A 14,885-nucleotide genomic window follows, 5' to 3' on the forward strand; every position below is an offset into this window, starting at 1 on the left:
CTTTGGGGCTCCTGGGTGGCTCAGCAGGTTGAGCATCTGACTCTTGATTTTGGCTTAGGTCATGATCTCATAGTTCGTGGGATCAAGCCCCATGTGGGGCTCTGTTCCCCTTCTCTCTCTATCCCTCCCCTTGAAAAATAAATAAGCAAACATTAAAAAATATATCTGAAAAATAAGAAACTTAAAGTAGTGCAAATCAATTTCCCTCCCCCATCCTAGGTGATAATTTTGGACATAGCTCAGACACAACAGAAGAAAGGGTTAGTGATCCTTATACAGATTGATAGAAATTATGCAAATTAAAGTAGAGGCAAAAATAAATTAAAAAAATAAAACAATAAAAAGGGACCTGTAGGAAAACATCAAATTTCTAACCTATTATAGAGTCAAAAAAGAGAAGAGAAAGAATATAACAGAAAAAAGAATTCATGAAATGAAGACTAAAATGTCCATATTTATTTACAGCACCAATATACATGTCCAAGAGGCATAGCAAGTCTAAACTCAACCAGGGCATAAATAACCACCCTTAGACATAACAAAACCAAACTACTGACAATCCAAGCCAAATCATTTTATCACTGTTTTTTAATTTTTATTTTAAGTAGGCTCCACACCCAATGTGAGGTTTAAACTTACAATCCTTAGAATAAGTGTCACATGCTATATTGACTGAGTCAGTCAGATACCCCTAAAATAATTTTAAAATCCTGAAAGAATGATAAGAATGATAACGATAATTGACTTCTCATTAGATACAACGAATGCTGGTAGACAACAAAACGATAATTTTAATGCACAAAAGAAGAAAAAAACAACCCTTCATTCAATTTTCAGCAAAATATCTTTTAAGTTTATTTATTTATTTTGAGAGATAGAGAGCATGAGCAGGGGAGAGGCAGAGAGAGAGGGAGAGAGAGAGAATCCCATGCAGGCTCCATGCTATCAACACAGAACCCAACCTGTGACTCAATATCATTAACCTTGAGATCATGACCTGGGCTGAAGCCAAGAGTCAGACACTTAACCAAATGAGCCACCCAGGCACTCCAAGAAAATGAAATTTTTAAGAATAACAGAGTACCAAAATCAAAACACTTAAAAATAAATTTATTGAAAGATATGCAAGAACTCTACCACTAAACATAAAAAAAAATTTTGAGAGATATTAATGATGAGTTTTAAGAATTACTAGGTATGAATTATTGATAAAGTGAAATCAGTAGTGTTAAGATATTCACTTTGATTTAACTAGGGATTCAATGCTATCGAGATCAAAATCCTAGTTTGTTTGGGTTTTTTGGTAGAAATATAAGGTGCTTCTAGGGGCACCTGGGTGGCACAGTCGGTTAAGCGTCCGACTTCAGCCAGGTCACGATCTCGCAGTCCGTGAGTTCGAGCCCCGCGTCAGGCTCTGGGCTGATGGCTCAGAGCCTGGAGCCTGTTTCCAATTCTGTGTTTCCCTCTCTCTCTGCCCCTCCCCTGTTCATGCTCTCTCTCTGTCCCAAAAATAAAATAAACGTTGAAAAAAAATTTTTTTAAAAAGAAATATAAGGTGCTTCTAAAAGTTATGTGAAATTGAGGGGTGCCTGGGTGGGCTCAGTCAGCTAAGCATCTGACTCTTGGTTTCAGCTCAGGTCATGATCTCAGGGTTCATGAGGTCAAGCCCCATATTGGGCTCCGTGCTGACGGTGTGCAGCCTGCTTGGGATTCTCTCTCTCTCTCCCCCAAAATAAATAAATTAGACTAGACAAAAATGAAATAATAAAATAAAAGTAAAGTAAAATAAAATAATAAAATAAAATAAAATAAAATAAATTTATGTGAAATAAATTTATGTAAAATAAATTTATGTCTGGTATAGCCACAGACAATCTAGAAAAAGAAAAACAATTTTAGAGGGCTTTCAGTACTTGGTTTCAGGGTAACATACTCCATCATAAGATACACTTACTCCCTAATTATAAAGCTTACAATAGACCTACATTAATTTTGACGGCATGGTATTGACAGAAAGAGGCAAACAGATCAATGCAACAGAAAAGAGAGTCATAGGAGCCAATGCAATTCAGTGGGGACACAGAAGTCTTTGCAATAAATGGGGCTGAGCAAGTGGATCAGTGAACCCTGGCTCTACTTCATACTAGTCAAAAATTAATTCCAAAGATATCATAGACCTGAACAAAAATTCAACCATAAAGCTTCTAAAAGCACACACAGGAAATCATTTCTTCAACTTGGGGTACACATATTTCTCAGACACATCATAAAAAGTCCCAATGACAACAGAAAGAAACAACAAACGGAAACATTGCCCATAAATAGATGCCAATTAATAAAAGAAAAAGCCATAGATTGGGAGAAACTATTCATAATCCATATGTCTAACAAAAGACTAACAAAAATTACACAAAGAATTCCAACAACTTAGTAACATAGAGCCAAAATCCTAATGGAAACTGGAAGGAGACATGAGCAGACCCTTCCCAAGAGAAGATACCTCGATGGGTAATAAGTCAGAAGAAGGTGTCCAATACCATTAGGCGTCAGAGAAACTCAAATTAACTCTACAAGGACATGCTACTTCACACAAACAAGAATGAAAACAATAAAAACCAGCCAGTACCAGCTGGAATTTAGGGTATGAAGCATTGGGAACTCTCACATATTTTTGGAGGGAGTGTAAAATAGTGTAACTACTCTGGAAAACTGACAGGCAATTCTGTTTCAAGTTTAATATATACCAAGTCCTTCCTAGTAGCTCCTCTTCTAGGTATAAGTCAACTGTTTCCTGATGAACACCTCCTTTAGATCCTTACCTTTAAGTGACAATATGCTGTTTCAAGCATACTTTCAAAATATGATTGTATCATAATGATGGGTAAACTTACCAACTCATTCATCTCAATTATTCCAGTAACTGTGAACATTTTAGGGTAAGCATATCTAATAAATTTATCAAAGAAGAGTCAATTAATGGAGCAGCAGTTTATAGGAATGCTTTTGAAATTATTTCTCATTTCTTAAAGTGCTCTTTAACTTCAGTGAGGGAGAAAGAAAACTGACTCACAAGGCTGGCCCTCATTCAACCTTAGTAGTATTCCATTAGCAGTGAGAATATGTGTGTGTGTCTTTCCAACGGCTTAATCACTTCATGGATCCTCTTAGAAGCCTACTTATGATCTGTTTTGTGATATTAGATATTAATACCGATTGGTGCATGTATCCCTTGTCTAGCCACAGATGCAAATGAAAACTCATAGCATATAGTAGATTATAGGTGGCTGCAAATTCTTAGTTCCATCAAGAGGTGGAGTCTAGTTTCCTTCCCCTTAAATCTGGATGGACCCTATGATTCACGTGACTGATAAAAAGCAAAACTAAATAACATTGCATGATTTCCAAGGCTGCATCATATGAATCATAACATCTCCTGCTTCGTTCTTTTGGAATGACTGTTCTTGGAACTCTTCTAAGAATCCACCTGTCATGTTGTAGAATCCCATGCCACAAGGTGAGCCCTTGTGTAGACATGCCAATGCATAACTACAGCTGAGCTCCCAGCCTAGAGACAGCATCAAATTTCAGTCATATAAGGGAGCCATTCAAAATGTAGCCAGTAAGCAAGGGTTTGGCTAATTGCAACTTCATCCACCACATGAGAGATCCCAAGGGAGAACCATATGGCTAAGCTCAGCAGTGCGCAAAACCAAAAGGGATAATAACTGAGGCCACTAAGTTTGGTGGTCATTTATTACATAATAATAGATACCCACAAACCAGTGAACTCAGAAACCAATCTTTCAGTCTAATTCAGCTCTCTTTTCTGACCTCTGGATAACTGTGATAAAAGCAAACTCACTTATGCAGTCCTCTTGGTGTAATTTTATATGACTGGAGATGGAGATATTCAAATGATCTTCAATTTGCTTCATTTAAATTTGGATTCTGCTTTATAAAGTAGGTCTGCATACAGGATACTTACAAATGTGTAACTATCTTATTTTTAAGAATGAAAATCCAGGGGCACCTGGGTGGCTTAGCCAGTTTCCGACTCTTGATTTCAGCCCAGGTCATTATCTCATGGTTTGTGAGATTGACCCCACATTGGGCTCTGAGCTGACAGCACAGAGCCTTCTTGGGATCTTCTCTCTCCCTCTCTCTGCCCCTCCCCTGCTCGCACTCTCTGTCTTTCTCTCTCTCAAAATAAATAAATAAATAAAACTTAAAAAAAAAGAAAAACTAAAAATATTTCTAATTAATAATTATATTTAATAGATAAAATTGGGAGTTCATTGTAAGTTTTCTCTAACTGTGCCCTAGATATAAACAGGTACACTCTTTTCCCTAAGATCTGGACAAGATTCATTCAGACCCACATTTATTGATTAGAGAAAAGCCCAATGCCTTCCCCCAAATTTCTGTGAAGTAACTGGGCTGAAGGAGGGTAGCCCTTATATTCTCAGGGATACCTCTGATTTTAAGCTCCCATCTCTGCTGAATTTGGTCAATTTCAACATATTTCTCATCTAGTCCTTATTGTAAATTCTATAGATGGAAACCCAGTCCAATTCCTTAATCCCCTTCCAGAATTTACATAGGTGTTTCCCTGAGAACGTAAGTAAGATAGAGGCACTTATAAAAATAAGCTCAACTGTAGGTATGCATAGTCCTTAACAAAAATAAACACACACACACACACACACACACAACAAAACAAAACCACAGCTCTCAGTGATTCTATAAAAGTGGCATTTATTGCTTCTGCTCTCATTCCACTAGAAAGACCAAATCACAGGGTTAATCTTACTGTCACTGGGGCAGGAATGGGTTCTCCTCCCTGAGACAAGTACTGCAAATCATATAGCAATGGGGAAGGGGAAGGGTACATTCTCTCACATGTAGTGAGTCAGTCATGGCGCCCTCTAGGGAAGAGCATTCAGGGAGAGGGAATAGAAGAAGAAGCATATCTTTGATGAAAAATATGCTTGATATATTTATTCAAGAGACATCAACAAGACAGGTATCTCTGTATCAAGGTGAACACGAGCAATAATGAAAGAAAATGAGATCAGAGAAGTAAGAAGTCGGGATTATGTAAGCCACAGTAAAGACTGAAAATATTATTCTACATGTTATGGAGAGCCACAGAGGGATTTGGACAAAAATGGCATCATCTGATTTGCGTATTCAAACACTCATACAGTCTTCCATGTAGAAAACTAACTCTGTCGCTCTCCAGGGGTGACCAGAAAACCAATCAGGAGGCTTTTGCAGAAAAAGGTTCAGGTGAGAAAGGAGAGAAGCATGGCCGTTTGGGACTGTGATGTAAGAGAGAAGGTAGAGAGAAGTATTTGTGTTATGGATCTATTTTAATGGAAATGCCAGGAAGTTTTTGGTGGACTAGATGCTGCATGTAAAGGAGGAATTAAGGCACCACTTACTGGAAAAATCTCATGGAACAGCAAATTTGGAGAAAGGCAGAGATTAAATGCATTAAGTTTGAAATGCCTGTTTGAAATCCAACAGGAAAGTTTCAGTCTGTGGCAAGGTATATGTGTTTGGACTCAAGAGAGATACAAAATTTGGTCATATTAGAAAATGGATTGTAAGTAACATCATGGGATTGGGTGAAAACATAGGGTCAGTATAGATAAGATGAGATGTCTAATGCCTGATCACTAGGGCACTAGAAAGTAGTCAGAAGGATGAGGAAGAATAAACAAAGGAGGGTGAAAAGGACTAACACTGCATTAAAAACAAGGCAAAACAAAACAGGGAAGCGGTTGTCCTGGAGTAAAACGTCTCAAGAAAGACAAAGACAATTTGCAGGCTTCTGAGACATCAAGGAAGATGGCAGTTTAGAATTATGTATTCTATTTATAAATCTGTAACCAAGACAAAAGTGATAGGGATCTCAATGAAGATAATGAAGGAAGTAATCTAAGACTGGGAGGTGATGATTCATAAGCATAGCCAAGTCAGTTTTTTTTCTTTTTTCCAAGTTTTATTGAAATATAAGTGGCATACAACACTGTGTAAGTTTAAGGTGTCCTGCATAATTATTTGACTTCCATATATTCTGAAACGTGGGTGCAGATATCTTTTCAATACAGTGTTTTGGTTTTCTTTGTATCAATTTCATTTATCTTTCAAACAATTCTCAGTTTTGTTAATAGCCAAGTCATTTTTAAAGGACATTGGTTTTATTTTTATTTTTGTTATTTTTTTTAATGTTTATTTACTTTTGAGAGAGAGAGAGAGAGTCAGACAAGACAGACAGAATCTGAAACTGGCTCCAGGCTCTGAGCTGTCAGCACAGAGCTCCATGCAGGGCTTGGACTCACCAACCCAGAGACCATGAGCTGAGTGGAAGTCAGACGCTTAACCGACTGAACCACCCATGTGCCCCAGGACGTTTGTTTTAAAGGGAAGAAGACACAGGATGGGTGTAGAAAGCACTAAAAGTGTTGTTTTGCTCTCCTTTTATTCTAGAGATATCACAGCAGTTCTGAATCTACTCATCCGGGGCTCATTCAGGTTATTAGCATCATAGTAACCACACATACACCCACACACAGGATCAATACAACATGGTAAATCTTTATGAGCTGTGGGGCATCCACTGCCCATCTTGTCCCAACTATTTACTCTTCCTTTTTCAGCTCTTTCATTCTGCGATTAAGCGACAAATGAGTAGTTCCCTTCCTCACACCTGTCTCATCTTGCCAATGACTCAACAAATCATACACAATTTGACAGGCTCCCTTGGCTAGACGGTAACCAGGAAACGGTAGCCATAATTATTTTCAGCCACTGAAGGCATAAAGCTTTCGGAGCTGAAACTTCCAAAGTCCTTGTTGAGAGTTTCACTTACCCCAGATCAAGAGCCGCTCGGTCAGCAGGCAACATGTGTCAGAAGACGGGAGGATTTACAAGACAGAAGGGCTCTCAGAAGAGAAGGCAGCACCGGAAGGAGTAGTCCATGCATGCTCGCCCTTTGGTCATTACTATTAATATTGGTCATAACTATTAATAAATACTAATAATATTAATATTTTCTGGTTTGGCCTCTTCTGGTTCACCCATTCACCAGGTTATCAATTTTATTAGTATTTCCAAAAAATCCATTTTGAACTTTGTTAATTGTGTCTATTACTTATCTTTTTTTAATTCTATTGTTTCTTCCTTTATTATTTTCTGCTGTCCACTTACTTTAACTCTTACTATTATGTTTTCAAATTTCTAATAGTGGAAATTCAGATCATTGAGTAAAACAATACATGCATTAAGCTATAAATTTTTTACAAAACACAGATTTTGCTGTATTCCACAAATTCTGATAAATTTTATGTTCATTACCATTCAGATTATAATCATCTGAATCATCTTCTTGTTTGTCTTTTGGGTTTCTAAGATGTTTGTTGTCTATTTTCCAATATTTGAGATTTTCCAAATATGCTATTGTTACTGATTTCTGCTTTAATTTTGTTGTGATGAGGGACCATACTTTAAGAATTTAGCATTTGATGTACTTGTGTTTTCTCTAAAAATGTTTATAGTTTTAGCACTCACATTTAGGGGTATTTTTAATCTATTTTGAGTTTGTTTTTGTGTATGTTGTGAGAAAGGAGTAAAACTTCACTTATTTGCATATGGATATCCAGTTTTCCCAGCATCATTTCTTAAAAACCCTGCTTTCCCAACATTGAATAGTTGGAACCCTTATCAAAAAGTAATTGACCTCAAATATGTGTTAATCTCAGTGCTATTTCATCAATATATAGTTGAATATTCATAACTCACTGTCTTGATTACTAATTACTATAGTATTTTAGTAAGTTTGTTATCAGGAAGGTTGAGTCCTCCAACATTTTCTTCTTTTTCCAAATTACTATGGCTATTCTGAGTTCCTTGTATTTTTTGATGAGAGAAGTATTGAATCTGTAGACCAATTAGGGGAGTAATGTCATGATAACAATATTAAGTCACCCCATCCATGAATATGGATGGTCTTCCCACTTACTTTCACCATCTTTAATTTCTTTTAATGGTTTTTTTTTGTAACTTTCAACACATAAGGCTTCACATATTTTGTTAAATTCATCTCTAAGTATTTTAGTTTATTTCTTGTTATTATTAATGGAATTTCTTAGGTTTATTTATTGTTTAGTAAATCTCTACAACATGAGCCTCAAACTCACAACCCCCAGATGAAGAGTCACATGCTCTTCCGACTGAGCCAGACAGGTGCCCCTATAACTTTTTCCTTTTTAATTACATTTTCTGATTGTTCATTGTTGATATGTAGAAACACAATTGATCTTTGGGATGTATAGATCTTGTTATCCTGCAGGCTTGCTTACCACATTTGTTAGTTCTAATACTTTGTGTGTGTGGTCCTCAGGGCTTTCCGTATAAGATGATGGCATCTAGAAACAAAGCTGTGCTTTTTCCTTTCCAATATGAATGCCATTTGTTTCATTTTCTTGCCTAATCACCCTGGCTAAAATTTTCAGTACAATGGTGAATGGAGGGGGCAAGAGAAGACATCCTTGTCTTGTTCTTACGTTAGGGAAATAGCATTCAGTCTCTTATCATAGATTCAATGCTATCTTTGGCATGTAGATACCATCTATCAAGTTGACTAAGTTACCACTAATTTTGTTGAGGTTGATTCTTTTTTTAATTACAAACTGCTGTTGAATTTGTCAACACTGATTGATTTTCAAATATTTAAACCAGGCTTCTTATTTATTAAATCCCACTTCATTAGCATATATAATTGTTTTTACACATTCTTGGATTTGGTTTGGTAATAGTTTTGAGCATTTTTGCCTATGTTTTAATAAGAGGTACTGGCCTATTGTTTTCTTGAGATATCTTTGTCTAGTTTTGGTATCAGAGTAATGCTGGCTTCATAGAATGAGTCGGGCATTGTTCCTTCCACTTTCATTCTTTTGACATGGTTGTAAAGGGTTGACACTAACTCTTTCTTAAACTTATGGGAGAAATCACCATTGAAGCCATTTTATCTTGTATTTTTCTGTGTGGGATGTTTTTAATTACCATTTCAATTTCTTTTTATTATTACAAGTCTACTCTGACCTTCTATCTCTTCTTCATGCAGAGTCAGTACTTTGTTTCATCCTCGGAATTTGTCCATTTAATCCAGTTTTCTAGTTAGTTAACATATAGTTGACTATAGCATTCTCTTATAATCTTTTTTTATTTCTGTAAGGTCAATAGTATTGTCCCTTCATGCATGACTGATTTTACCAAAATGAATCTTCTCTTTTTTTTCTTGGGCAACCTAGCTAAATTTTGCTGATCTTTTCAAAGAACCAACTTTCTTTTTTGTTGATACTCCCTATTGTTTTGTTATTCTTATATTCTTCATTTTCTCTAATAATAATTTTTCTCTTAAGGTGTATTTTCATGGGATGATTATAGCTATGCTAGCTCTCTTTTGGTTATAATTTACATGGAATATTTTTATATCATTTTGCTTTTAATCTCTTTGTGTCTCTGAGTCTAAAACATGTCTCCTACAGGCAGAATATAGGTGAATCATGTATCTTTATCCATTCTTCCAATCTCCACATTTTAATTGGAATGCTTGATCCATTCATTTTTGTAAGATTATTTTTTTATTTTTTTAATGTTTATTTTTGAGAGAGAGAAAGAGAGAGAGCATGAGCAGGGGAGGGCAGAGAGAGGGGGGGCAGAGGATCCTGAAAGGGCTCTGTACCGACAGCAGCTAGTCCAATGTGGGGCTCAAACTCACAAACCGTGAGATCATAACCTGAGCCAAAGTCTAATGCTCAACCAACTGAGCTTCCAGGTGCTCTGATGAGCCGTTCATTTTTAATGTAATTACTGATAAGGTAGAATGCATTATCTGCCATCTTGCTGTTTGTTTACTACTTTCATTACTGACTCATTTTGTGTTAGCTAAGTATTTTTTGTTGTCATTGTTTATGTATTTTTTTGGTAATCTCTACACCCAGTGTGGGTTTTGAACTCACAACACAGTGATCAAGAATCACAGGCTCTTTAGAGTGAGCCAGCCAGGTGCCCCTGTAGTATACCGTTGTAAATCTCTGTTGTCTCTTTTACTGACTATTTTTGAGTTATGTTTTTAGTAGTTTACTTGGGAATTATAATTAAAACCTTAACAAAATCCATTTCATTTTAGCACCAAGTTAATTTCAATAACATAAAAAGATTTGCTCCAATACAGTTCTGTTCCCTCCTCATCCTTGGAGCTATTATTTTCATATACATTACCTGTTTATGCATTATAAGCCCTTTGTCTTTTAAATCAGGTAGAAGATAAGTGTTACAATAAAAAATACATTGGTATTGTATTTTATATTTATCCACATAGTTATCTTTATTGGTGTTCTTTATTTCTCTGTGGAGATTTGAGTTACTGCTGAGTGTTCTCTCATTTCAGACCAAAAAATTCCCTTTAGTAATTTTTGTTAAGCTGATCTCCTAGCAACAGATTCTTTCAGTTTTTGTTTATTTGGGAATGTCTTAAATTTCCCTCATTTTTGAAGGAGAGATTTTTTAGATGCAGGATTCTTGTTGGGAGCCTTTTTTTTTCTAGTCCTTTAAAAAAATTTTTTATTACGTTTCTTTATTTTTGAGAGGCAGAGAGAGACAGAGCACAAGTGGGGAGGGGCAGAGAGAGAAGGAGACAGAATCCAAAGCAGGCTCCAGGCTCTAAGCTGTCAACCCAGAGCCCGATGCAGGGCTCGAACCCACGAACTGTGAGATCATGACCTGAGCCGAAGTTGGACACTTAACTGACTGAGCCACCCAGCTGTCCCTCCAGTTCTTTAAATATATCATTCCACTGCCTTCTGACCTCCATGTTTCTGATTAGAAGTCATCAGTTAATCATGTCAAGGACACCTACCTACAACATGAGTTGTTTTACCATTGCTAAAGTCAAGATTCTCTGTTTTTTTGTTTTCTTTTGTTTTTAGGTCTTTCAATAATTTAATAATGATGTATCAAACTGCAGACTTCTTTAAGTTTATGCTATTAGGAGTCTGCTGAATTTCTTGGATGCTGGTTTACGTTATCATGAATCTGGCAAGTTTTCAGCCATTATTCTTTAAATATTCTTCCCTCTTTTTTCTTTCTCCTTTCCTTCTGGGACGCACATGATGTATATATATTGGGATGCTTGATGGTGATGGCAATTCCTTTATCTTTGTTGACATTTTCTATTTAATAGGGAAAGCATTCACATGTTTTCCTTTCATTTTTGAGATACGGTTTCCTTTGTTTTTAAGATTTTTTAATAGCTTACTTAAAGTCTGTTTGGTAAGTCCAGCCTCACTGTACCTCAGGAGCAGTTTCTATTAGCTGTTTTTTTACCTGTATGTAGCCAGTTTTCTTTATCTTTGTATTTCACATAAATTTATGTGTATGAAATTGGATTTTTAAAATAATATACAACTCTTGAAATAAGATTCTTCCCCACCCCCCATTGTTGTTGCTACAGTTTGTTATTGTTTTTGTTGTCACTGTTTGCTTGTCTTTTTTAAGTCTCTTACTGCCTATGTGTTGGGTCAGTCGATCACATTTGTATAATGTTTTATTTTACTTATGTTCTCTGAAATTGTATTATTTATCTAAAGTAGGGCTTGTGTTCTTTCATGGAGATATCCTAAGTCTGGTGTTTGAAAGATCTCTCAGACTAGTTTTGTGTTTCTTTCTATCACGGGCACCAAAGTTGTCACAGATATTAAAGAACTTACACTCACTTTTGATTTTAGAGAATCCTGATACATGGTTTGCTGAAATTTACTCTAAATCTACAAAAAACACATGATTCTATTGTTCACAAGATCCTTTTTTTTTTCTTTTTATGCTCAATACCTAAGCAACTTGTTAATTCCCTGGAGTATTAAATGGTTTCGTTTTACTGAGGGTGCAGCATCCAGAGGGTCTCACATTACAACAAGGGTCACAGGTAAATTCAGAACTAACGAGTATACAAGGCTTTGTCTTTCTTCCTGGCTCCTGGTCAGATTATCTCTACCTGTCCCTCAGGCCCCCATAACTACATCAGTTCATCTACTATTGTTCTAGCTTTCTATCTGTCTTCCCATCTCTGTCACCTGGAAACTTCCTGCTCTTATTTTCTGTGTGGTTATAATTTACCCAGTGCTCCTAGGTATTTTTAAGTAGGAGTTTTAGCTGAGTCTACAAATTTGAAAATACCATACATTTGCTCAATCATTTTTAAGTTAATTATTGCTGCTATGTGGGGAATAGATCAGAACAGGGTAAAAATGAATTTGGAGAGATAAATATTATTCCTCAATATGAATGAATGGTAATTTCTCAGAGTTGTATCTTTTTATGCTGTGTTACATTCAAGGCAATAAACTTATTATTTTCCAAGTCCTCTGGCACTTAATAAAAAAAAAAGGTAAAGGCATATATTCCCAGGCTTTAGCCAAATTTCATAACAGCCAATTTAATCACATCTTACCTGTTCTTTTTATTTCCTGGACTTGAAATAATGCACGGCTTTGCTGGCAACACGACAGATGACTGGGTTGACAGGAGAGGTTGTATCCATTATTAAACTAACTTCCTTCAGTAATCAACTTCTTAAAACACTCCTGAGAGGATAAAAATGGTAAAAGTTGACATGTATTCCAATAAAAAAAATACGAACATAAGAGGCACTTTTTAAAAAATTGCCACCTTGGCCAAAACAATTTAATAGATTTGTTAGAGAGGGTGCTGTCCTCGTGTTTCTGGGCTGCTGGTAACATCAAAGATATTATTTCTGAAAGCCTTTTTATCTTCTCTCCATGTCTTCCATTTCAAAGAACCATGTGCTTCATTCTCACATTGCTGCACTATCTTTTCCTAGCAGGGAAAATCCCTCAGAGACAATATGGGCTCCACCTCCTTGAGATAGTTATATAATGTATATTTTTATTTTTGTAGCATGGAGGGAAAGTTTGGATAAATTCAAATGCATAGAGGTGACAAGCTCTTCATATATTATCCAAAGCAGAGAGTCACAAGTAAGTGATAGTGAGGTTGCATGGGCATTCAGCATAGTAATTCCAGGTCAAAGGAAAACATCCATTAAAGCAACGACACATGTACCATTGAGATTTTTGACATAGCAGTGATTTTCTTTTTTCTTTCTTTTTTTTTTGAGAGAGAGAGGACAGGAGCAAAGGAGAGAGGCAGAAGGATAGAGAGAATTTTAAGCAGGCTTCACACTCAGCACGGAGCCCCACGTGGGGCTTGATCCTACACCCCTGGGATCATGACTTGAGCCAAAATCGAGAGTCAAATGTTAAACCAACTGAGCCACTCAGGCACCCAGCAATGATTTTCTATCAGTCCTTGGCAATATGGCTGACAACTCAAAATAATCATGCATAACAAAGAGGTAATGTATCTCCTGCAGATAACAGAACAAAACTCACCAGGTAAATATGAAATTGAGCCTTGGTTATCTTATCTTAGGTATGAGGGTTATGGATGTATATTTAAATTCAGTAAAAAAGGGGGCACCTGGCTGACTTAGTTGGTGGAATATGCAGCTCTTGATCTCAGCGTCATGAGTGGAGCCCCATGTTGGATGTGGAGATCACTTTTTTAAAAAAATTCTTAAAATAAATAGATAGATAAATTCAATAATAAATAATTAATTTTGCAGTAATTACTATTAGTTCCTCAGAGAATAATGAAGGTGAGAGTGTTCCGTAACCACAATATTTAATAGCTAGTAGTAGTAAAAATACATTAATATGCTATATCCATGGGCACTATTCTGCCCAAATTTATGGAGCCAATAAGACTCTGGATAGACAGAGAAAAAGAGCATTCCTTGATTATTAAGTCAGTGGCTGAGCCTCAGGTTGGTTTCATTTGAAGTCCTGCTATAGACTGAATGTTTACATCCTCTCAAAATACATGAACCTTAACCCCAATGTGATGGTATTCGGAGGTGATGAAGTCATGAATGTGAGACCCTCATGGCTGGTATTAGTGCCCTATCAGAGATGTCCCACCAAGCTTTCCTACACCCTTCCACCACGTGAGGACATATTCAGTGACTTTGAATACCCTAATGAAAATATCCAAATATTAAAATAGGAGAAAAGTTCTGAAATTTTGTCAAGATGTTACTGAGAAATCTAGTACTGAACAAGAAATAGGGTTCCATATGGGACAGGTGGGGAGCAATGATTACAACAAACAAAGCCTTTTCTTGTTCATATTCATTGTATGGAGATGCCTGAATAAATGATTAAAAATTAAACAGGTTCTCATGCTAGAGTGTGATAGAGGGGGATTTAGGAATTTTCTAGGTCAATGTGCAACCCTAAGAAGGGAGAGAGTTCATGTTTTGGTTTTAGTTGTTATCAAGAAACAAGGAGTTTTATTTCATTTTATTACCTTACTGGATATTACTACAAGCAAAATAAGCTTCAGTTTGTTGTAAAGGTGTCATTTAATTTACTGATGCTCTCTCCTATTTCATCAACCAAGGATATATTTCATAATCATTTCTCCATTTCCTTTCCAAAATATTTGGTATGACTATAATACAATGAAGGAAAAAAAAAGAAAGAAAAGAAATTCTCAGATGATTTACAGAATGAATCTCAGTATTTTACTTTTATTCTTTATTCTTTTTTTCACCTTGGCTGTAAGTACTGATTTTAATGGAATTTTTTGGCTTATGAATCATAGGAAAGACTTAGCTAAAAGGATTCTATATTTTATTATAAAATATTCAAAAGCCAGTTAAAAGCCAGAGTTGGTCACTTATTTATTTATTGCCTGAAGAAACATTTATTCACAAATTTCTACACATACTCGACTAG

Source organism: Acinonyx jubatus, chromosome D2 (assembly GCF_027475565.1).
Source record: "Acinonyx jubatus isolate Ajub_Pintada_27869175 chromosome D2, VMU_Ajub_asm_v1.0, whole genome shotgun sequence".
Taxonomy (NCBI): domain Eukaryota; kingdom Metazoa; phylum Chordata; class Mammalia; order Carnivora; family Felidae; genus Acinonyx; species Acinonyx jubatus.